Here is a 25624-nt window from a genome sequence, read left to right on the forward strand (position 1 = left end):
ACTTCTGTTTGCCCGCTCTTCCAAAAAGTAAATCCAGGTCAGAGGCAAACTGGAAACTCTGGGATGATTGCTTCCTGACTTTTCATCTTTTGACCTTCCCCTTTCCTCACTCAGTGTCATCTGCTTTGGGTGGCTGGTTGTGAAGGGTAAAGGACAGAGGAGACTAGAATTACTCTCCTATTTCTGGCTTCAGCCACTGGGTAGGTGATGGTGCCAGTAACAAGGGAGAAAAATGAGGGGAAATAATATTTCTTGCACTTTTACTATGTACCATGCATACATGATTCCATTTAGTCCTCTCAGTAATCAGATGAGCCTCTAAGGAGCGATCCCTGTCCCTGATGATGCCGGGAGTCCTGTTGCCCACACCCCTGATGCCCAGCATCCATTGATGATCATGAGCTTATCCTTTCACACCTTCCTAACTCCCCCTCTCTTTCCTTTACACTGCCTTGCCTTAATTCAATGTCATCATTTCTGGCCTGCATGTTTGCATCGTCTATTAGGATTCTCTCCATTCCAATCTGGTTCTAATTTATCCTCCTCATGGCTACCAAAGTTATTTTTCTCAAATGCAAATTGGATCATACTTGTCCCCTGCTTAAATTCCCTCCGTGACTTTCCATTGTTCTCAGCAGAAAAGGGCAACGGTACCTCCTGGTAAACAAGGATCCCTGATCCAACGCAAATTCCTCTCCTTACCTCCTCTGTTGTGCCCAGAAATCTGGTGGTGGCCCCAGGTGACCCTGTTAGTTCATGCTAATCCTCTCTTCCTTGCCCTCTCCTAGCCATGCCCTGGGATGCACAGCATCTCCTGTTCTAGACACAGCTCCAACGTTAACCCTTTTTGAGAAGTCTCTCCTGTTCCCTCATCAAAGGCACCTTCACCTCTCCTTTCCTTGTTTGTCACTGTATCCTGACATTCTATCACAGTCCCTTCCAGAGTTTGTTGCACTCATGTGCTTACACCTCTGGCTGGTGAACACTCTTTCTTTTGCCTTCCTGCACTGCAATTCTTAGTAAATGACAAAGTCTTATTTTAAATTCTTATTTTTCACAACATGACTAACTCAGAGTTGAAATTTGAACCTAGAAAATTGGCTGATACCCAAACCCATGCTATTTCTACTGCACATTTGGGAAGAAAGAAGATATTATTTTGGGATGTGTTGTATTTGAGATTCCTGTGGTCACTGAGGTGACTGTGTGTAGTAGGCAATTAGAAAGGAGAGTATGGAGCTCAGGACATTTTGGGTTAGATTTTCAGTAAATAATTCTGTTTGGTAGTCTCTAAACACTCTTACTTTTAGAGGCTCCTCTCTATGTCATATAAAAATATACCCAAATATTTTGTGTGCAATATATTATTACATAGACAATCATATGAGTTAAATTGCAGATGACTATTTGGCATGATTTGCAGGCAGTTGATCAAACATTTCCTTTTTCACTTTTCCTTTCTTTCTTATTCTTTTTCTTCTTCCTTTCCTTTCTTTCTCAAATATTTCTTTGACCTTTGAAAAGATAGTGAACTTTCAGTATTCCTTTAGTACTTGTTGGGTAGAATAGCCCATGTATAAGTGGCAATTGAAGCCCTGACCCCAGAAGAACAAGTGATGGCTAGAGCTGGGGGGATTAAGCCTTCCTAGAACCTACATCTGCATCCAACAAGCCATCCTAAATAGAGACTGCAAATAAAAATAGCTAGCCTACTCTGTAAGCTCAGCTTCAAGACAAATCTCCTAGCTCTCTGTGTATAGAAATTCTGAGTTTGGACAAGTGATATTCCCTTCTCAAATGAGTAGATGGCCAAAAAAATCCAATAGAACACTAACACTTGAATTGTCTGGTAGAGGAACAGAAGGCTGGGGAGAGGGCCTGGATGGTAGGCTAAGGATAGAGGTATACCATATAACAGAGGGTAAGGGTTTTTAAAAGGAAGCAGTCAATGGCGAGAGGGGTTCAGTAAAATAGACAATAGTCCATTGAAATAGGCAATTCAGGAGCCATTGGTGGCAGAGTCAGCCTGTCTCGGGCTTAGTGAGAGGGAGCTAAAGGAAGAGAGCAAGTGTAGGCAATGTTTTAAAGATACTAGACTGTTAAGGGAAGGAGGGAGAGATGGAGGGCACTGCTAGATGCAATTGGAGTTTGTTTAGTTTTATAATAGGGGAGCTGAGAGATGCTAAAGGAGGCTGAGGGGAAAGATCCAGTGGAAAATGTGGGCTGTTGTCCATATTCCTGGCTAAAGTTAATTCCTTTACTTCCGTTCAATCCTATCACTCTGTCTCCTCAAGGACATTGCTCCAGTAATTTTCCCTTTCTCTCTAACCTAATGACTTTTTCCTTTCTACTGGGTCTTTTCTGTCAGCACACAGACCCACTAAGATTTCTCTCATCTTGAAACAGACAAAATACTAACCAAACAATATCTTTTGAACTCATTTTCCCCATTCAAGCCATTGCCTAATCTCCCCCTTCCATTCTCAACAAAACACCTTGAAAGAGGTTTCTGTATTAGTTTCTCTAATTTCTCATCTCTCATTTTCTCCTAGATTAACTCCTGTGAGGAGAGGCAGGATGGAGGGCTATGCTCACCTGTTCTATTGAAAGTTCCCCGTCAAAGTTCTCACAGACCTTAGATGGCTAAAATCAATGGTCAATGAACAGTCCGCATTTTCTGTGACCTAAAGGCAGCATTTGACACATGTGATCACTCCTATCTCTTGACATACTCTCCTCACGTGACCATGAGTCATCAGTCCTCTTGTCTTTTTTATGTATAGCTTGCACCCTATCTCATGACTTGGACCTCTCCTCAGAACTACAGACTATATATCCAACTGCATATTCAATATCTCCATTTGGATGTCTAGTTAGCATTCAAAACCAAGCTCCTAATATTCCACCCCAGTACCTGATCCTTCCAAAAATCTTCCTCATCCCAACAAATAATAACTCTATGTTTATAGTTGCCAAGGCCCAGTGCTTCAGAACTATCCTCACCTCTTCTCTTGTTCTCTTCACCCTACTTCTGATTTCTTAGCAAGAACTATTGGCTCCACCTTCAAAATATAGCCAGAATCTGGTTACTTCCTAACACCTCCACTGCTAACTCCCTAGAGACCAGGGCCTTTCCAGACCGCCATCATCTTTTACCTGGATTTGCTACATTAACCTCCTAGCTGGACTCTTTACTTCTACTTTTGTGCCCTTTAATCTATTCTCAGAACAACAGCCAAGATGCTGGATATAATCCAGATGACATCACTCCTCTGCTCAAAATCCCCCAGTGGCTTCCCAGCTAACTCAGAATAAAACAAGTTGCCATGACCTATAAGACCTCACTGATCTCCTTTCATTGGCTTCTTGATATACCTTGAGCACACACATGCTGTTCCAGGCATGTCACACCTCAAGGCCTTTGCACTTGCTTTTTCTGCCTGGAAGGCTCATCCCCTTGTCTCCTTCAAGTTTTTGTTTAAATGTCACTTTCTAAGGGTGACACCAACCATTCTATTTAAAATTGCAGCATTTTCTGCTTGATGCATCAGTTCTGATTCTGTGCTTTATCTCTCTTGTTGCGGCAAGGACTTTTGTCTGTTTTATCCACTGTGATATCCCCAGTGTCTAGGACGGTGCTTGGCACTTAGGATGTTGAATGAATAAGGTTGACAATACCAGGGAGCAGCGGGATTATTGATGGATCGAGGTTCAGAAGGGAGCATGTGGGAGGACAGACGCAAAAACACTAAACTCTTATTTTCGGAAGCAGGGCAGAGTAGGGAACCAAGAAAGCTCCTGATACCATCATTTGCACATTGACTGAAGGAAATCAATACCAGTGTGTCACCTTTCCTACACATTTACATTTTCAAGGCTTTTATCTCTAATTGTGGTGGGGGAAAAGAAACCTTGTCCCTGTGTTAAAGGAATTGCCTGTGCTATCAAGAACTTTGGTGGATATTTACTCAGAAAACACAGAAACCTTTCTTGACCTTGAAATTGTCTTACACCTGAGGTAATTATACCTTACTCTGGAAGACATATGATTTCTGAAGCATCAAACAAAATTTTTATTATCAATAATTTTATTAGTAGCTGTAATAGTAGGAGTAGGAGTAGGAGTAGGAGTAGTATTGGCTTGCTTGGTTGCGATGCTGGTCCCATTGCACCTTCTTCCATCCCTTGGACCCAACACTCATCATATCCTAAGTATCCAAAGTCAATGTTGCTGAACTCTCTTCCCTGAGGGTCCCTTTCTTCCTCTTCAATATGAAAATTCTGCTGATCATCCCAGCAAACAATCACAGGCCCCAAATCACAGATCCCCAGCCTTACATCTTTAATGCTTAACCTGGGGGGAAGTGGGCAATTACATTAACAGCTCAAGGACAAGTGCAGGGGTGGGGAGTAGCAAGGATGGAAGAAGAAAAGACCCGGAAGGAGAGTGGATACCGAGGGGAATAGGCAAGAACATGGAGAAGCTTGGCTGTTCTTGGGGCAGGGGTACTGGTCATAATGCTAGTTGTCAGATTAGTCTTGTTCTAAGTTTTATCTAGGTATAACATGAACCCTCCCTAAGAACTAAGTGTATACGAGCCACATATGCTACTTGGTTTCATTATTTTGAAACTCACTCTTCATATTGAATTCTTGAATCTGCATAGTTTTTGAAACCAGAAAATAGAGGGAACATTTGCAGGAAAGCAAAGACACGCATGGTTTTTCATGGTTGTGAATTCATGAAGTTCGAGGGATCATCCTTAATTAATCAGTGGATTACTATTTAGCGGGTTTCTGTAGTGAATGGCTTGTTTGTCATTTAGGGTAGATTGTTTTGACCACTTTATGCCTCAGTTTGTTCGAACACAGGGGTAACAAATAAGGATAATAGGGATGTGAGAAGGAATGGTGGTAAAATAAAACAAGAGATACTGATATGTACCCAGGTTTAGGTTGGAGAGAATCGAATAATGCAACATCCAAGTTCTTCAACCTTCATTGTGTTTTATTCATGCACCACAGGGATCTATATTAAAGGAGTTTTTCATAGACCTGGTTTGGGGTCCACTCTAGTAGTTTTTGACACCAAATAGATTTTGACCTTTAGGCCTCTCACTTTCGGAGAAGAGAATTCTTAGCAGAAGAGGTGACTTCATTAAGGGCTATTTAGATAAGACAACTTTGGTTACACAGACTTTCTTCAGATTCCAGTAATGTCCTTGGAGCACCCTATGATTGCTACTCGTTTATCCAAAATCTGCCTGGTGGACCTAAGAAGATTTTTCTACTGACAGAAAATGTGGCCATCCTAATTGAATCCCTTAAAAATGTAGCAGGTCAGGGTTTTTATGTAATCTACATTTTCTTACTGCTTCTCTTATGGAAAATGAGTTTATTTTAAAAACTTCTCAATATAAAGGATTATACGACTTTTATATTTCAGTTTTAAGTACTTAGATTTTACTCTGTCAGGATAGAATCCAGAACAATGGTCTAGCATCTGTAATTGTATAAAATGGAGACATATTGAAGATTAATGTCATTTGCGTGACTAATTGTGGTCCACGTTTTGTTCCTAATATTCTTTCTTATTTATATGTGCTCAAAATATTATAATTCATTTGACAGCACGTAGCTATAAGTCCCACACATTCTTGCTGCTGGCGAGGGCCTCTGTGTAGCTGTTCTTGGTCCCTTCATACTTATGTAAAAGCTGTATTATTAATGTAAGGAGGATATGGGGTCAAACAACATTTAATGTTGGACTTGGATCTTACAAGCCTTCATAGGATTTGAAATATGAAATATGAAATCTAATCTAATCTAAAGAAAAAAATGTTTTTAGTAAAAATACAGCCTGAATAAAATTTGAAACCTCAGCTTCCTACCATAAAGTTTCTTCTCTCCATTAAAACATGGTTTCTTATCAAAAGAAATAAACTTTGAGAAGTCAATTGGTTCTAGAGAAATCCTGCTGTTTCTTTTTATATTGTGTACATGTTGAATAAGGGCACTTGTTGAAAGGTATTAGATCCAAAATAACAGAAGAAAAACAGAAGAGAATTTATTATTTCTGATATTCTCTTTACTCTTCTTTGCAAAAGTGGGAGGCAAGGGCAGTATCAAATAGGTGAGTTAGTTGGATATACTTGCTCTTTTTTTTTTTGAAGATTTTATTTATTTATTTATTTTAGAGAGAGAGAACAAGCATGAGTGAAGGGAGAAGCAGAGGGGGAGGGAGAGAGAATCTGAAGCAGACTCCGTGTTGAACGTGGAGTCCGATGCAGGGCCCTATGTCATGACTGGGAGATCATGACTTGAGCCAAAACCAAGAGTCAGATGCTTAACCAGTTGAGCCACGTAGGTGCCCCACTTGCTCCTTGAAAATAGCCCAAAGTCTGCGTTTTCCTGGACAAATGCCCAAGTGAAGGTGTATCCCAGAGAATATGCTAGAATTCTAGAGACTTTTCAATAAAATAGCTTGGAGATCGCCTTCTCATGGCTTCAGTCACATAAAACTTAGAAAGAAGAATGAGCAACTGCCTCTTGTCTCACTTTCCCGGTAGCTATACGAAGCCTTACAGATCTCTCTCTTTTTTATTACTGAAGTATAGCTGACATACCATGTTACACTAGTTTCAGGGGCACAACATAGTGATTCGACAACTCCACACATTTCTCAATGCCCACCACAGTAAGTCACCATCTGTCACCATACAACAACATTATTACAATAGTACTGACTATATTCCCAATGCTATACTTTTCATCTCCATGATAAAGAAGAGGTGATATATGTATGAATATATGATGTGTGTGTGTGTGTGTGTGTGTGTGTGTGTGTGTGTGTGTGTATGATGGACTATTACTCAGCCGTAAAAAGAGAATGAAATCTTGTCATTTGCCACAACATGGAAGGACCTAGAGGGTATGATGCTAAGTGAAATAAGTCAGAGAAAAATAAATAGCATATGGTTTGACTTATATATGGAATCTAAAAACAAAACAAACAAACAAAAACCCAAACAGACCCTTACATATAGAGAACAAACTTGTTACCAGCAGGGATGTGGGATGGGGAGAGTGGGTGAAATAGATGAAGGAGATGAAGAGGTGCACACTTCCTGTTAAAAAATAAATAAGTCATGGGAATCATCTCTTATCTCCAGCTCACACACAACACCATCACTGTAATGACCACTTCCCTGAGCAGTCTGCCCTCTTGCTCCTAGGCTTGGTACCTGACCCTAAAGAAGCATTTGAGATGTGAGTAGTTAATGTAAACACCATGGACTTTCCAGGGAAAAGGAAACTTATCCTTACAAATGAATTTAGATTTTCCTTTCCTCTCCCCTGTCACTGACTGTTTAGAAATACATCTAGTTTATTTTAAGAAACTTTACAGTTGTATTCCAATAATAATAACTTCACTGTAGACTTGAGAAATGCTTCTGTGTCCCAAATTTTAGAGGAAAATAAGAATCGGCTCTCCATTAACCTGGGCATAAGGGGTTACTGTAGTGCTTTTCAGGCTTCTCAGACTCAAAGCCTCCCTTTATATAACACATATTTTGAGATGCTTCTTTCCTATTCTGAAATGAAATTTTCAGATAATGTTAACCTAACCATACACAGAGTAAAAAATAAACTTGAGATCCGAACTATCGTATAAAAGAAATATAAATAGCTTAAAACAATCTGCATGTCAATATGTAAATGGTTAGAGTGCACAATAAATTGTACACACTTCCAAAGCTTTTCACGGGGAGTGGAACTAATCTGGGGCAGAAGCTCTCCGTGCCCTGCCCTGGCTGGTGTTGGCTGGTGTAACAAGCGAGTTTAGAAGTAAGCTCTCTGTGACTTAGAGCAAGTTCCCTGTTTTCGCAGAGCCTTAGTGCCCTCATTTAAAGGAGGAAACTATTCCACAGGAACGCTCTTTGCATTTCATAACATATTACATAGGTAGCGCCTGGTACAATATCCAGCTCACAATAGGACCTCAATGAAGGTTGATTCCTGTCATTTCTTTGCCAGAGAATTCAAAGTGACCATGGGTCCAAGACTTCTTTGCCCCCTGTGCAAGGTTTAGTCCACTGGGCTTCGGGTCTTTCTACTGGGGGCAATGACAAGTGGGAGTAGTTCGAAGATGGAGCTGTTAAAGAGACACTGACTTTTACTGCTTTGCACCCCTTCTTCAAGTAGATGGAATAAACACGGGTCAAATTTCTTGTTCTTCTCTGCTGAGTCTCCTCAGCCAATGGCGTTATGCACATTCCAACTACCTGTCATTGCAGGTAAGAGCACTTTGCAAGCTGTTGCTGGATGTGTCGAGGACTGGACTGTGATTTGAAAGCAATCTGCAGTCTCTGTTTTTCCAGGACAAGGGTTTGTGAGGGTTAGGCATTTACAGAGGCCAGTGGAGCTGGTGGGAAATTGTTCCTAGCACTCTATGCTATTTATACTATTAGCGTTCTATGCTAACTATGAAGCAGACACCAGAGGGATTTTCTTTTTAATCTCTAAAAATAATTTGCCAGTTTCTTTTTTAAACTGATGACCTCCAAATAAAATCCTCTAAAATATTTTGGAGGAGAAGAATGCAGCTTTCTCAAGAAAATGACTCAACCTATAGTCTCGTTTTGTAGTTCGGGAAAGGATTTTTTGGGGGGAGGTGCACTGAGAGGAGATTTTAAAGATATGTTATTTTCCCTGTTCATTTAGAAATCCTTGTGAACGATGATGTTTTAACTATCGTGTTTTCATGTTTGTGAAAGCATAGCAGAACACAGACCTTCTGCATAGCAAAATAAGATCCTTCAAGAATTATCTAGAGCAGCAAAATGTCATCCCCTATTTTATACCCTCATAAACAAGCTCAATTGTATGAAAAGCGCTTGTGGCTGTGCGGGCCTCTTTGGTTACTGCCCCTTCTAGGTTTCCCTTCTCTGCTTGATTCTTCTTTTTGATAAGAGATCAGGTAACCATGACAACACTGCGCAGTGGAAATCCTTTCATTTTTGTGCTTTACATAATCCTGAAAATAAATCTGCTATCTGTTTGACATTTGCTTCCTTTTCTTACAAACGTTTTTTCCTCTAATCTTAGCACAGTATCTCCTGAAAGAAACTTGCTACTTCAGAGGATTTGCTGCCACAGAGGTGACTTCCTATTAGTAGCAGGGTTGACTTTGCATTCTCTGAGGCTCGGATTCCCACCATGGACTCTCCCCATACACACTTCAAACTAAATTATAGCTCTATTATCCTGTTATTGAAGACCAGCAAGACTGAGAGTTCACTGGAGTCTTTTCTGATTTGAGGCCCACGGTCCAAGTTCATGTCATTCAAAATGGCAGCCATTGTCATTAGGTGGGCCCCTAAAACTCAGCCTCCCAGAGCTGGTTTGATAAAGATAATTCTGGTAGGAAATTTACCAAAGGCCATGGTGGGTCTGGAGCGCTGATTTTTCACTCAGCCAAATTTTCATGGCATGATAACATACCTTGATTTAATATTTCTTGAAAAATCAAGATTCTAATACAATTTAATATAATGAATCTTGACAATCTGCCTTTGAAATGAAAATGTATATTGTACCTATTTGGAAATGTTAGAATTCTGAGCTATATCAAATGACTAGGTTCTTTTTTCTTTTTCTTTTTTTTTTTTGTCCTATCAATGAAACAAAAGGTCTGATTCCCTGCTGTAATTTCTAGAGACTCAGTAATGAGGACTTCTCCCACAACAAAAGTAATGCCTCCGTATTCTACATTAATGGCTATGTGGAGTTGCCGACAAGTTGAATGCATCATAGTTTGTGGTTAGATGGAAGGAGAGTCATCATGAGACCATTGTTTTGAAAGGAGAACTCCTTCTTATCTTTACCCACTGGCTTGAATTGTGTTCAGACAAACTGTTATTGATTTGATTTATTTCCCTAATGGTTGTGCTCTGCGCCCGCTCAGGAGTTCTAGTATACAAGACACGTGGAGCTTTCCCCTGCATGTCTGCCTATTAAGTGCTATTGAGTTTAATGAGTCTTTTCAACACCCAACTCCCCAGGCTTTATTCAGACAATCTCCTGGGAGCTAGAGCTCAGAGAAAGGACTGCAGAAAGAAGGCTACCAATTTGTTGAATAACCTTCTATTTCCTTTTAAGGATATGTTTGTCCTCCCTGGAACATAGGAGAGTCCATGTGTAATCACATGAAGTGTAATCATGTCACTGTCATTCAAAATGACTGGACATTCAAATGACCACCCATCAGAACGATGGGGGCAAGCTCAGGGCCCTCCTGTACACTGTGGAGGTCATGCCCTGACTAAGGAGGTCCAGCAGAGCAAGAGTCAGTTCAGCCCATTCTGGGTCAGCTCAGAGGAGGGTGCTTTTCTCTAATGCCCACAAAAACCCTGGCCTGGGGTGATCTTGGGTAAATTGTTTTTTGTATATCACTATCCATACTTGCGCATCTGGACGAATAGGACCTCAGCATCAGGACGCTATCATGATGGGCAATGTGGTGTTGGGGGGGGCGGGTGGGAGGAGAGTAATAAGATAGGAGGTAGGGATCAAGGGGAAAATAAATGCACAGATATCTCAGTATCTTAACTGATGTCATCTTGGCTTTGGATTTCAGATTTGGTGTGACCTAGAGGGCAAGTTACTTATCTCTGTGGTTTTGTATCCTCATCTTAAAATTATATAATCCTACCCCGTAGAACTGTTGTGTAGATTCACTGAGATAATGACTGTAGAGATCTTGGTGCAGTGCCCAGCAAATAGCAGGTGCTCAGTAAATATTAGCTATGGTCATTATGACCGTCACTTCCCTCTTCCAATCCCAGACTGTGACCCTCAGTGTTTACTTTCCTTGCCACTTTGTAGGAGTTGAAAATGAGTTCTGTGACACTGAGAGGGAAAGAGGAGAGAAGAAAAGAGAAACTAGAGTCTGAGTGGCGAACAAACAACATTGGAATGGGACTCGAAGCGTTAAAGGCTACATGGAGATTTGATCAGCAACACACCTTGAACCAAGGAGATTCTTTTTAACTCCAACTAGATGGATTTGGGTTTTTATTTTATTTATTTTTCCGTATCACATCTAGCAATTCTACATAAAGTTCAGTCTAAAGATGGTTAAGAGCATGCCTCCTATCATTACTCCTGTTGAATTCAACAAGTAGAGGGCAGGTCATATTCTCTTCTCTGTCTCTGACTCACATCAAAGGAGGAGCGAGTCTTTTGTGTCTTGCTGTCCAGTGTGGTCATCTGATCTTTGTATCCCTGGTGGGTACCCACCTTTAAATACTCCAGGGGGAAGGGCCTATGCCCTCCTCTGTCCACATTTAAACACAACATATGCATTTTTCTCTTTTAAAAACTTTTAACTGGAAACCAGCCGGCTTTACAAATAGACATTTAGCCTTAATGGTTTGCCACGGATACTCTCAATGCTGTACTTTTAATCTATTTAAGCTCTTTAGTGACAGGGAGAAATTCAAGGCTCAGAAAATATGCTTACTTGCCTTAAACAAAATGCCACAGTGCCATCTTCAAAGCCTCTGAGATCCATTTGAAGCAAATGTGTCTAATTTGGGCATTCTTTGAACTTGCTGGATTGAAATACTATATAGAAATCCCCAGTTTTAAGCCAACTAATTTTTTTTTTTTCCCTGACAGCTGCAAGAAAAAACACCCTGGCCTGGGAGTTGTGGCCCTGGGCTGTGGAACCAGGTCTGCTCTAAATGTGACCTTGGGCCAGTCACACAATCTCTTCCAGTTTCAATTTTTTTCATACATAAAATGGGGAGGTCGAGCAGTTATTTTTCATATCGTTGGCTTCAGAATTTGTGAGGCCCCGTGTGAAATGAAAACGGGAACCCGTTGTTCAAAAAGGCAGGGAAAGAGTGCAGTAAAGTGCTCTAACCTAACAGGTGTTTCTTTCTTCCGCGGAGTTTCAGCTTGTTGTGATTTTTTTTTTTTAATTTGCCACTTACTTTGATGCCATTCTAAGTAAAGACACAGTAAAATGTGCAATTATCGGTATGAATTTTACCATTCATCTTTATATTTTGAGATGTCAGTTCCAAGCGCAAATGTAAGAGCGTTTACCTTGTGTGCAATCACTGATACACAATTAGTGTATTTTGTAGCTCTCACGTGCATATGTATTTCATTAGAATGGTGGAAACACCGCACAGGACTAACCCCACCGTTTTCATTTCACTTGCTGGTATGCTTACATTCTGTCAGCTCTCTTTACCTTCCGTTCCTGCCAGGTGAAAAAGGACTGCAAGGAAGAGGAACTAGGGATTGCTCTCTTTCCCTTTATCCAGCAGAAGAGCTTGGCTCACCCAGGGAAGGAACGAATTAATGCAAGTCAGAAAGGATACGACAGGGTTCCTTGGTTGTTCCCCCTTCTTAGAATGCGATTGCCTTCTTTCTGCATTGGAAGCAAGTTCTGTTTCAAACAGGCCTCCTGGGGGCTGCCATTTCCCTTCCCTCTACCTGTTGTAGAAGTAACGGGCTTGCCTCGTTCTCCCTCAGAGCCTTGCTGAACTCCCACGCATTGCAGCGAACTCCCACACTCTGAAATTCTGTGCTCACGGAGGTCAGGAGTGCTACATGCTATGTGCCAATGGGAGGCAAGGAACTCCGGACACACACGTTGCATGCATCTTCTCTGCTCACATGCATGCCACGCCATCCCCTCCACATACAACACACAAGGCAAAGATAAAATCATTAAGTGTTTCAAGATGGATGGCAACCGCATATCATTAACCCTAGGGCGGTGTCCATCTGAAGACAGGGCTCTGAGGGACAGCGCGAGTCTCCTGGGCCCATGAAGCCTGCCCTGATCTTTAAATTTCTAGATCCCATGGAATGATCTAATTGTAGCAAGACACTATTCATTCTTGGACATTTTTTTTTTTAATCTTTATTGAGTGACTTTTTAGAGTGACTCCAGCTTAAGGAATTTCCAATCAGATCACGACATTAAAAAACAAACAAATCAGCATTATTGAAATACAATTTACATACATAAAATTCATTCACCACAAATGAACAGTTTGTTTATTTTTAGTAAATGTATACAGTTGTGCACCCGTTACCACAATCCAGTTTTAGAATACTCCATCACCCCATAAAGTTCCCTGGTGCCCACTTGCAGTTAATTCACATTCCCACTCCAGCCCTGGCCAAATGCACTGTGATGGTTCTGGTTCGCTTAGACACAAGGGAGAAATTCCAGGAACTTTGGCTCTTTGGAGTAAGGATTCCCAAAGCATGGGAACTGGCTGGAAAAGGATTGGCCTTTGTGTGGATTTTATTTTATTTTATTTAAGATTTTATTTATTTATTTGAGAGAGAGACACAGACAGAGCATGAAAGGGAGAGCACAAGCGGGGGGAGCGAGAGAGGGAGAAGCAGGCTTCCCGCCGATCAGGGAGCCCGATGCGGGGGCTCGATCATGAACTGAGCTGAAGGCAGATGCTTAACCAACTGAGCCACCCAGGTGCGCTTTGTGTGGATTTTAAAAAGCGTGCCTTCTTCAGACAGAGCCTGGGTTGCATTTCTGTCTTCACTTTCTGTCACCAACTCCACCCCCCCCCCACCCCCCGCCACCGCCGCTCCCCTCCAGCTTAGGGCTCCTTTGCAGACACAACCTGTGGAACTTCCCTAAGAACAGTGGTCTTAGGAAAGGGACTGGCAACAAGGGCTGGGAAGGATAGCTTAGATCCACCCCTCTAGATGAGCTTGGGCCACTTACTAATAACTTCTCTGAGCCTCTGTTTCCACACCTACACTGTGAGAATACTAAGACTGACCTTGCAGAGATGGCATGGGGACCAAGTGTCGCATGAGGAATGGTGCATTTAAAGCCTCTAGTGCACAGTGCTCCAAGATGTGGGCACTCGTTGGCTGAAAAGTGTCATGAGCACCATTGTTTTGAGCACTATATATAGTAGCAGCAACACTCCCTCTTTAAATGTTTAAATTATCAAATATGTTCAACTGAATTCATTCATAGCCTACATCCCCAACTCTGTTTCCAGTTTTGGAACAAAAATCAACAGGTACATAGAACTTCATTTAAAAATTTCACTCTGTGGATGCTTGACTGACACACAGCTATTCTGTGAGTCCAATCTTCCTTCCTTCTTTACTTTCACTTAGCCAAAAAGCTCTTTAAATGCAGGTAGGTCTCTGCCAATAGCTAGTTTTTTCACTCTGGCTAATTGATGTGACTTAACTGGCTATCAGTGTCCTCATTTATTAAATGGAGAGGATAGATTACAGAGATTCTCAGGGTTTCTTCCAGTTCTAAAATGCAGCTATCAGTGGTTACCTCTGGGGAAAGAAGAAACATACTCATACAAAGAAAAGCCACTGTCTATTTAGATAGAATTTCTTCTCATTACGTCTTTCAATTCCTTTTTTTTCTTCTGAGTATTTGTAATAAAATTGGTAGGTATTATAACTGACCAAATCCCAGCTGTGATCTCATAGCAGGAGGAAGCATCAAAATTTGGGCCCTCCCCTCTCCTAGCCTTTGAGAATTGATGGGTAGTAACCTCCTGGTTCTGTCTGGCTCCTGGGTGTTATCATGGAGTAGGACAGATTTGCTGTGAAGCAAAGAGAAGAGCAGGGGAAGGGCGAAGTCTGCACTGGGCAGATGATGCCCCCAAATGCATTCCAGCAGAGGTAAGTGCTGTAACTATCCTGTATCCTTGGGTTATAATGGGATTACATTGAATTTAGTCTTTTCTGGTTAGAAAATAATTAATGAAAGCTTTGCCTTTTTTATGACTGACACCCCTGCCTTTCTTTTTATAATGAGAAATGATTTAAAAAGATAACTTGTTTTTACAGAAGTGAAAGGGACATTTAAAAGGATATGCGTCCAATTCTTTCTTTTTAAAACTCTTTATTATGGAGTACCCAAAAGCAGGGAGAACAGCATGATAAGGTCCCATGTGCCCATCACTCATGTTTAACAATGATCACCCTGTGATCATTGTTTCCTCTGCAGGATCCCCACTACTCACCACCACCCCATAGACTGTTTTGCAATAAATCGCAGACATCGTATCCTTTTCATTTGTAATGTTTTACTACATATTTCTGAAATGTAAATACCTTTTAATTAAAATACAGCCAGAATACAATTATCACACCTCAAAAAAAGACAACAATAATTTCTTAATAGCAGCAGATAATCAGCAGTCAAATGTTTTTAATTATCTAACTTTTTTTCATAAGGTTGGTTTAGGATTCAAATAAGGTCCATATATTGCAGTTTGTAAATTTGTGTCGTAAGTCTCTAATCTAGTGGTTCTCAAAGTATGGTCCCCAGACCAGCAGCATCAATATCACCTGGGATCTGCTTAGAAATGCAATTTCTCGGGGCGCCTGGGTGGCTCAGATGGCTAAGCATCTGCCTTCGGCTCAGGTTATGATCCCAGGGTCCTGGGATGAAGCCCCGCATCGGGCTCCTTGCTCGATGGGGAGCCTGCTTCTCCCTCTCCCTCTACTGCTCCCCCTGCTTGTGCTCTCTCGCTCTCTCTGTCTACTAAATAAATAAAATCTTAAAAAAAAAAAAAAGAAATGCAATTTCTCTGGCATTGCCGAGGGCTCTTGAATCAGAAACGCTGGGGATGGGACTTCACAAACTGCCTTCTAGGTGATTCTGATATATACTGAAGTTTGAGAAGCTCTGCTCTAACTTTTAGGTTCTCTCTCTCTCTCCTTCTTAATATATTTCCTTAAGAAACTGATTGCATGTCCTATACAGTTCCCCATAGATTGGATCTTGCTGATTACATTCTTACAGTAATTTAACAATTCTTTTTTAAGCAAAATGAGCGGTACATATGCTTACTTTATATGAATCAACTTATTTAGGTGTTGGAAAGTCAGCATTATGAGCCACTATCAATCGACAGTATTGGTTACTATTTGTTTTGTCAGTTTGAAAGTGTGACTAGGAAAAACCTGTGTATGTTTTAGAACTATTCTTTATTTTTTATTTTATTTTATTTTTTTTAAGATTGTATTACTTGATTTTATTTTACACTAGGTGGCGGGCACAAAGCAATCCTCCTTAATAAAGTTGACAATTAGCTTCACTCAGAACACTTTTAATAATGCACATTAAAAAAAAGTATTCATCTTACAAATTGTTCTGCAATCCAAATATACAATAGCTTAACGTTTAGAAAACAAAAGCCAATGTAAAAAGACAGAATTAAAACAACTAGAACAGTACAGGTTTCATGTGGCTCTGATTTTACAGCTTTCTTACTGCGTCATCAATGTCTGCAATCTGTTCCTTCAGCTGGCTCCATTGCTCGGGATTTAAAGAAATACCTTTTCTTCCAGGTTTCATTTCACCTTCTGGATCCACCCAATATTCCCTAATATCAATTAGGACTTTCCCTTTAAAGTCCCGAACACTGACGTACCTCATTTTCCCAATCTGGAACATGTTATCATCTCTGCTGCTGCTCTGCTTAGAGGACGACAGGGCTCTTGAAGTTTCACCAGTCTTTTGCTTCTTTACAGGTTTTTCTGGAGTAACTTGCTTTTTCCTCTTTAACTTTTTGTCAACCTCGCTGTCAGAATCACTGCCAGAAGAGCTTGAAGAAACAAGTTCCTTTGATTTAGGCATTGCTCCACTCTCGCAGCCGAACCTCTTTCTCTAGAACTATTCTTTATTTTTGTTATTAAAATCTGAAATATTGCATGTTTGGACTTGATATCATACCTGCTAAACCAAATTACAAACTTCTTAACACATCGTTAAAAAGCTGACCCACCCAGTGGCATGGTAGTAAGCCAGCAATTTAGGAGGGGACCCCCCCCCCTAGTTTATAGTATCTCTGTGGTGTAAACACTCCCCCATGACTGATTTCAGGCTACCAATGTGATGTCACCAAACTCTGACTTGGGAAGACAAGGGCACAATCGGCAATCAAGAGCCAGTAGGCTCTTAACTATAGGGAACAAACTGAGGGTTGCGGGAGGGGAGGTTAGTGGGGGGATGGGGTAAATGGGAGATGGGCACTTGAAGTAATGAGCACTGAGTGCTGTGTGCAACTGATGAATCACTGAATTCTACTTCTGGAACTAATAATAGAGTATATGTTAATTAAATTAGATTTAAATAAAAAATTAAACAAAAAAGGAGCCTGTAGGAGCTGGCTCCAGCATACCACTGGTACAGCTCATTTAGAATCTGGTCTTGATGGCTGCAATAACTTGTGTAGTTTGTGCAAAACCTGCTATTTTCTTTTGGATCTGTGAATCTGAACGAAGGTAAATGCAATGGTTAATTTTATGTGTCAACCTGATTGGGCCACAGTGACCAGACGTTTGGTCCAACATTATTCTAGGTGTTTTCAGTGAGAATGTTTTTGGATGAGATTAAGATTTAAGTTGGTGGACTTAGAGTAAAGCAGACTGCCCTCCCCTTTGGGTGGGCCTCATCCAATCAGCTGAAAACATTAATAGAATGAAGAATGATTTTCTACCCCGAAAAGGAAATTCTCCCGGCAGTCGGCCTTTGGACTCAAACTGCAACATCAACTTTTCTCTGGATCTCCAGCCTGCCCACCTTCCTCCAAATTTTGGACTTACCAAGCCTCCATAAATTCCTTAAAATAAATCCCATTCTCTCTCTCTCTCTCTCTCCCCACACACCTCTGTGTGTGTGCATGTGTGCGCATACACACACACACACATACACTCTGTTGGTTCTGTTTATTTTCCTTAAAACTAAGTTACCATAAAACTTTACAATTTTTTATTTAAAAAACCGTTAGTCACAATCCTAATTTTATAACCCCCTAATACATTGGGCTCTGCAGTTGGACAAACACTAATGTGAGGTCCCTTCTTTCCCAAGCATTTCCCCGCTGGCGAAATTTTCTACAGCACTTGAAATTCCCACGTCACTCACAGAAGGTAAGTCTTAATGGCTTCTGTTAAAATATAGAGCAGGACAACAATCAGGTCAGTGTCAGCTATTAGCATTTTTTAAAAAATATTTTGTTTATTTATTCAAGAGAGAGTGAGAGACAGAGCACAAGCAGGGGGAGAGGCAGAGGTAGAGGAAGAAGCAGGCTCCCTGCTGAGCAGGGAGCCCGACACAACATGGGGCTCCATCCCAGGATGCAGGGATCATGACCTGAGCCAAAGGCAGATGCTTAACCAACTGAGCCACCCAAGCACTCCAACTGTTGGCATCTTAATGGGCTACATATATAGACTTTCTGTCCAGTCAGCACTGAGAAATCTGTGCAGAGAAGTTCTGGATATGTTATCGGGCCCCCTGGGCAGCGAGAGGTTCTTGTGAAGCTCTATCTGGGTTGCAGGTGGGCCTCCATTGACTAATTTATGTACTTAAGTATATCCCTTCTAGCTCTGGAAGGATTTAGGATGGCTTACAAACAAATATATAGTACACAATCTCAAAGGGGTAAAAAATATATATATGTGGCAAAAGGAACATGGAGCAAGGTGAACTTGCAAATTACATTTCTTGAAATTCTGTGTGCTTGTAGAGGTGAGCCATGTATTTGAATTAAATCTTCTAGCAGGATGTGTGAAGTGAAGTAAAATAAGTCCGAAAATATAGAAGATTAAAAAATCAATCCATTACTTAGACAAGTCCAAGTACTTCTGTCATTGAGACCAGAGTGAGGTTTCTTCAGTAGGTCTTCCAAAAGAAGTCACTGAATAATGTAAACAGTAATGTCTTTGCAACATCTTTGAACTAAATGAAGTGAAATGCTTCAAAGGAACCCTTTTAATAATACTCTTTATTTAGCCAAGGGCATTATATTAAAGTGCAATTCAGTAGAGGCACTTTTGCAGATACCCACAGTGATGCATCCCAGGTGTGAAGTCACTGGTGATCTGGTTTCATCTAGGGATAAGTTATAAATTATCTAGTTGTTCTCAGGCACCAGTCTGGCAGTCAGTGATGACATTTCCATGGGTTCATGATGAAAGTGAAAAACAGTGCAGTGATTAGTGAATTTTCCATAGCACTAAATTACTGTAAAACCTCAATTTAAAAGACTATCCTTTTGTTATATCCTTACTTGGTAAAAGAAGTTAGCAACCTATGTCAGTAACCATCATCATATTTTTTCAAATTGGTCTGTGAAATATAAAAATCTGGGAAACCATTGACCTTAGAGTATGGAAAGACACACAATCCTCTGTGAATATTATTTTTCTCAGCAGGGCTTTTGATATCTTTATAACTTGCAGCAGTATGCTAGAAATTATACCTTCTGACAAATATCTGGAATGCGGCTCTCCAGTGTTACAACTTTAATACAAAACCATATGTTTTGGGCGCCTGGGTGGCTCAGTCGGTTAGACGTCTGCCTTCGGCTCAGGTCATGATCCCAGGGTCCTGGGATCGAGTCCCACATCGGGCTCCCTGCTCAGCAGGGAGTCTGCTTCTCCCTCTGCCTCTGCCAGTCACTCTGCCTACTTGTGCTCGCTCTATCTCTCTGTCAAATAAATAAAATCTTAAAAAAAAAAAACCATATGTTTTAAAAATCAGTCAATCTGGGGGAAAAATTGATATACTATTATAAAAATTTAGGAACCAGACAAGAACCATGCCTAAATGGAAGCCACCCCACTGTCCCTCTGAGGTGAGCCAAGGGAGGGCAGAGCCAAGAGTGTCCTCGGGAAATTATTTTGAGATCCCTCACTAACTGACAGCCAAATGCATGAGAGAGATTTCCAAGTTTTACACCATTGAGCACTGCCACAATAATTCCAACCCAGGGGCACTGGAAAGTGGATATAACCACGTGTTCATCTGGACCATTAAACAACAACCAGGAACTCTAAAGAAAAACTACTCCGTAATAATACCTACAGACTGCTTAGTTTTGAGTAACTGAGCTTTTTTGGATTTCTTGAAAGATTAACAACTACATATTGCTGATAGATGACATCATCTGGTAAAAGGGATTAGTAGCCATATATAAATAGTTAATATTTTTGAGCACTATTCTAAGCATTTTACATGTAAATACATTCAATCCTCACAACAACCTTATGAGACAATACTTATTATTATTACATTCCCATTTTATAGATGAACAAACTGAGGCCAAGAGCTGTTAAATAAATGTCATCCAATTACTAAAAGATGGAACCAAAGTTCAAACTCTGGCAGAGCAACCACAGAGACCATACTTCCAGCATGATGCTTCACTGACTCCTTACCTAGGTATAAGCCTGGAAGAAATTAGGAGATGGTTGCCAGGGACGGTGCCCTATTCTTAGACTAGTAAATTTGTGGCCATTCTTTCTGCAAGTAACCAGATCACAAGGACAATTTTCTTGGAAGGTCACTTTTAGGCTGTAATAATAAAATCATATCATCTTCAGATAAGAGGGTGCTTCTTGTTCTATTCTCAAGTCCTTGGCCTCCAGCTCATCCGGGAATGGTGTCAAATTGTTTCAATATGAGTTAAAAGCCAGAGGGTTGGGAGTGGAGTGTGACTCTGGTGCTCAGAACATATCCTTATTCTATACACAGCATTTTATTGGACTGGCCAGGTTACTCCTGAATCCCTGGGTCCTGCAAGCTACTAGGGAGCAACCTCTGCCTCAACAGAAATGTCTATGGCATCTCTATTGAGTTCTGGTGACTTTGGCCTACATCAAATTCTATTCACCTAGTCAAAGACCTAAGGAAGAGAAAAATAAACTGCAAACTACCTTTTATTAGGCCTACTGGCTTCCTTCTAAGAAAAGAGCATAGGAATGGTCAATAGTAGATTAGCTATGCCTAAAGCTGGCCTCTGGGATGGAGGTAGAATGAGTGGTTAGCTCATCATTAGTCTGTTCCCCAGAGCTTGGGCTCTTTCTGTTGTGCTTCCAGCCTCAAAACCCTCCAATCTCTCACACTGACCTCCGGCTCCACTTTGTGTCACTTTTCAGGGTGAGCAGTCACCATGGCAACACTCCACACCTCTTGGGTCTCTGGCCTATGGTAATATGGCTCTTTCTAGCAGGTGAGTCAATAGAAGTTCAAAGTATTTACAAGTTAGGAAATCACGGGTGACCAGAGCTGATAAGGGTCCATTTTTGAGACTATTCTCACCAGTTTCCCTGAACCCAAATATTGCACTTCTGCCTCCAACCTTCTGGGCAGAGCTTAATCTCTTGGTTTGGGGCCACTCAGAAAATCTATCCACCTTCTACTTTGGATACTTCTTTTTCAACTCAAACTCTTCTATACTTTTCTAGTCTTTTCTTCTTTCTAACCTGGAGTCTGGAGTCTTTGTTCTTTTTGCTCTGCAAACCCTTTAAAGTCTCTGAGTTTCTTCTGGGGAAAACAACCTTGTTTATCCCCAGTTATCTGTCCTGTCATTGACATATCTATGTGCAATAGACTAGCTGCAAGAGACCAGCACAGATAGCAGAGGCATCTCACCACAGTGGGGGCAGAGACAGAGCTACCAGATACAGAGGACAAATTTGCCAGCACAATTTCCCCGCTCCAAAAACTGTTACTTCTGACTTGACAGAAGAAGATTATATATTTATGCATAGACTCATTCAGCAAATGTTTATTGGTAAAGCACCGTGCTAGAGCCAGTAATAAAGTTATCTGGGTCCTGCCTTTAAGGGTTTTTTTTCAGTCTGGTAGGAAAGCTGTGGCATGCCTTATATGATATAAAAGATTACATTCTAGACAGAGAATGTTACATCAATAAGAAATGTACAAAGAAAGTGCCATGGGAGTTCAGATTACTTGGTTATTGAGAAATCGGAAAAGAATCAAAATAAAAGAAAGTAGGAATAAGAATTCACGGGGTGAATTAAAAGGTCAACTAGTCCATCTGATTCACTTTATAGATGAAATAAACAGAACTAAATGCATTTTTAAAAGTAAACAAAGAAAATATATAATTTAATTGTGACTAAATTGGGTCTAGAACACAAGTGTCTGGATTTCTAGCCTGGAGCTATTTTATCTCTACCAAGTAGCCTTCCCTAATAACCCAAGAACATGTGGACCACAAATTGAAACTCAATTAGCAATAGCCAACAAAATCGTTCTTTAAAAATTAAGACAACCATATAAATTGGAGACTATCTTCAAAAAGAGGGGAATGAACTCTTTGGTTATATTTGGCATTGATTCATTTCTTGTTATAAGAAACTACATCCAAAGGACAGCTATGAAAATAAAGGAATAGGAAATGAGCCCGTAAGAAAGGTTATGGAAATCAGAGTTATTTAGTCTGAAAAAAAAGAATGTTAATGGGGAATTCTTTGGCCTTCAGGGAGTAGGAGGTCCCCAACCAGCTGTTCTTCATTTCTCCAGAAGGCAGAAACCCAGGGAAAATAGACTTGAATATCAAGCAGAAAAGATGAAGTTCGATGTAAGGAAAAGGGCCTTGATCTGAAGGTCTGATGCACACAGAGAAAGGATGTTGAGGAATGCTGTGGATTGCCTTTCCCTTTCAGTTTTTATACCTGCAAACCAACCCTTCTCCCAGAAGTCCCATAGATCTGCCTGGAATGGAGTGAAAGACCTTTTCAGAATTCCTCCCAGGTTTGGAAGATTATTCAAACTTTACTACCCATGCTGGATTGATCTTATGAATTAGGAGAAAACAAAAAGATAAAAGTGAAATGTGACATGATATTTCCTGGCAATTAGAAAGAGAATGGGATCAGACATTTCCATAAGATGTGAGAATTTCAGAATTGAAAAAGCTAATGAAGTATATTGTTTGACAAATGGCTATTTTTCAGGCAAGAGATTGAGAAGGAAACATGCGCTGCATTTTCACAAGACTTCCTGTGGAATTTCCAGAGCCTTCCCATTCCTAATCTTTTCTTTTCCCTCTCCCAAATTATTATCCCTCAAAACAATACTCAAGTATTGATGAATCTCTAACTTATTAACTGAGAATGGCCTAAGTTCCTGGTTCCAAAAACTGAATATAGAATCATCTGGAAGTTGAAAACAAAATGGAAAAGCCCAGATCCCATTCTGGAGATTCTGAGTTAGTAGGGTAAAAGCAGGACCTAAATATTTGTAGTTTTGAAAAACTCTCTGGGTGGTCCCAATGCCCAGGTTTGAGGACAATTTGCTTGTGATATTTTTCTCTCCCAGAGGTATTTTCACTTTAACAGGGGCCTTTTGAAGACCTCTGAAATTTTCAAAACCCCAGTGAATCTGAGATCGTGAATTTTTTAAAATTTATTTATTTGGGAGGGGGAGGGGCAGTGGGAGAGGGAGAGAGAGAGAGAGAGAATCTCAAGCAGACTCCTTGCTGAGCGCAGAGCCTGATACGGAGCTCGATCCCACTACCCTAAGATCATGACCTGAGCTGAAATCAAGAGTCGGTCGCTTAACCAACTGAGCCACCCAGGCGCCCCAAGAGATGGTGAAATTTTTGATGCCGGTGGTCAGAGAAGTAATTTTGGGCATTTTGTCCCCTGAGTTGTTCCATATGGAATCCACCTACTCTGCAGACTTGATAGTGATTTCGATTTTGCAAAGGGAACTGTTGCTATTTCATGGGAATGACTCTAAGGAAAGGAGTAGAACCTCAAATACCTAGGATGCATGGCCGCATCCTTAGGGAGGGGTGAAGTGAAACACAAGGCAGGAAGACCAGCAGATCCACTCTCTGGGCTCTCTGGTTGGCACTAAACCTGGCTCTTGACTGGTGTTTCGTATTCTTTTATGAGATGGTCAGTCGGGTGCAGCCACAAAACACAGAGGGGGGCTCAGGAAAAAAAAAGTTTGTTAGACTCACAGGTTCATGAGGGTATGGCATGCCAAGCAGCCTGCTCTTTCCACACATGAGAAAGTCACCAGGGTGGTTAGGTAGCAAAAGACAGGAAGGAGGGGAAGGCTTAGACCAGAGCCTTTTATTGAGGTTTCCCTGGGAAAGACACGGAAGGGCAGGGCAAACAGTTTGGGATTGGCTACTTCGGATAAATTCTGCAGGCTGTAGAGGTGGTCCATAGTTGCCTGGCACCTGGCCTTGGGATGACTAAGGCAGAGGAATATTGCCCCCTGAGGTATATTGGCCAGATAGAGGAAGTAAGGCTCTGGATTGGTTAGTTTGCATATCAAGGGTATGTTCCTGGCTGCATCCTTTTTTATATCTCTAAAAATTGGCTAGCCCAGGGAATGGGAGTCTCCCCTCAGCCAGAAAGTTGTTTTCTTTCTTTCTTTTTTTTAAATAACAAAACAGCATAAATACAGAAAATTTTAAATATTTACAATACAATTGGTTTCCCATCTGGGGACATTACTATTATTATTATTTACTATATCCTATGGGCTCGTCCCTGTTGTACATTGCTGAGGCTGTGTAAAGTCTAGAAAATCTACAAGATTTGCCAGTTTTTCTCCCTTCTTGAGCCATTTTTAAAAATCCAGCTAAGGAACTGAAAGGACAATAAGGAATGAGCCTGCAAGGAAATTGATGATGAATTGTTTACTGGCCCTTAAAACTCCTTCAGACTTACTGCACTGATCCTCCAGCCCTGACAGATAATCAAAACCCTTCTGAGAAATTCCTTGCTTCATAAATTGGAGTACTTGAGTATCATATTGACAGGAACTCAATATTTTTCTTGGAAGGATTTGGTCAGTCTGAACTTGCTGTTCATTAGTAAATGGTAGTAATGCCTAAGTAGTGATTACCATTTAGTATTTATCTCAACTATTGTGGCTCAGAACCTTAGTTGTCCTTCCCAAATATTTCCTTCCCTTCTTGGGCACCTACTTAGAGACTGGATTTCCCAGCCAGGTTTGCAGGAAGGTATAGCCATATGATTAGATTGTCCCCAGTGAAACGTGAGCAAATTGATGTAGGTAACTTCAGCCTAACCCAGCTGAAAGAAAATTGCTTGCCCAGGACTCTCTTTTCTTGTGATGTGGAAAGTATGCAGACCAGGGAGTCAGCTGCAGCCACATGAAAAGGGCTAATGCCTCAGGGGAGCAGAGCAATGAGGTGGAAGGAACCTGGGACTCTGAGGCAACTTCTGGAGTCAAGCCAACCTGCCAACCTGGAGTACTCACCTTGGGACTTTTTTTTTTTATTAATTTATTTATTTCAGTGAGAGAGAGAGAGAGAGAGAGAGAGAACGCATGCAGTAGGGAGGGGCAGAGGGAGAGGGAGAGAGAAACTCAAGCAGACTCCATGCTGGGCGCAGAGTCTGATGCAGGGCTTGATCTCACAACCCTGAGATCAGACCTGAGCTGAAACCAAGAGTTGGACGCTTACCTGACTGCACCACCCAGTCGCCCCTCACCTTGAGACTTTTACAAAAGAAATAAACTTCTACTTTATTTAAAGCATTGTATCGTGGGTCTCTTTGTTATGGCTGCTGAGACTTTACCTAATTAATATACATAATTACAGATGTGACTTTTTATTGGTTTTTCTAAAAGAGATTGTGATTTTCATGGAAACAAAATACCTTAGAATGTAGAAAAAGTTAAAGGCCATCTTGTTCAACTTCCCTCCCATTCAGGAATCCCCTCTACGATGTCCCTTCAGAAGGTCACCCAGGCTCTGTACCAACACTTCTGTGCCACTCA

General features: G+C 41.0%; 1 pseudogene; it reads right to left on the bottom strand.

Moving 5' to 3' along the window:
• Positions 1-16260: 16260 nt before the first annotated feature.
• LOC114212335 (activated RNA polymerase II transcriptional coactivator p15 pseudogene) lies at positions 16261-16701 on the bottom strand (annotated as a pseudogene).
• Between the last annotated feature and the right edge of the window lie 8923 nt (positions 16702-25624).

Source organism: Eumetopias jubatus, unplaced genomic scaffold, assembly GCF_037043125.1.
Source record: "Eumetopias jubatus isolate StellerSeaLion01/CBP00866 unplaced genomic scaffold, mEumJub1_p1.0 scaffold_3, whole genome shotgun sequence".
NCBI lineage: Eukaryota > Metazoa > Chordata > Mammalia > Carnivora > Otariidae > Eumetopias > Eumetopias jubatus.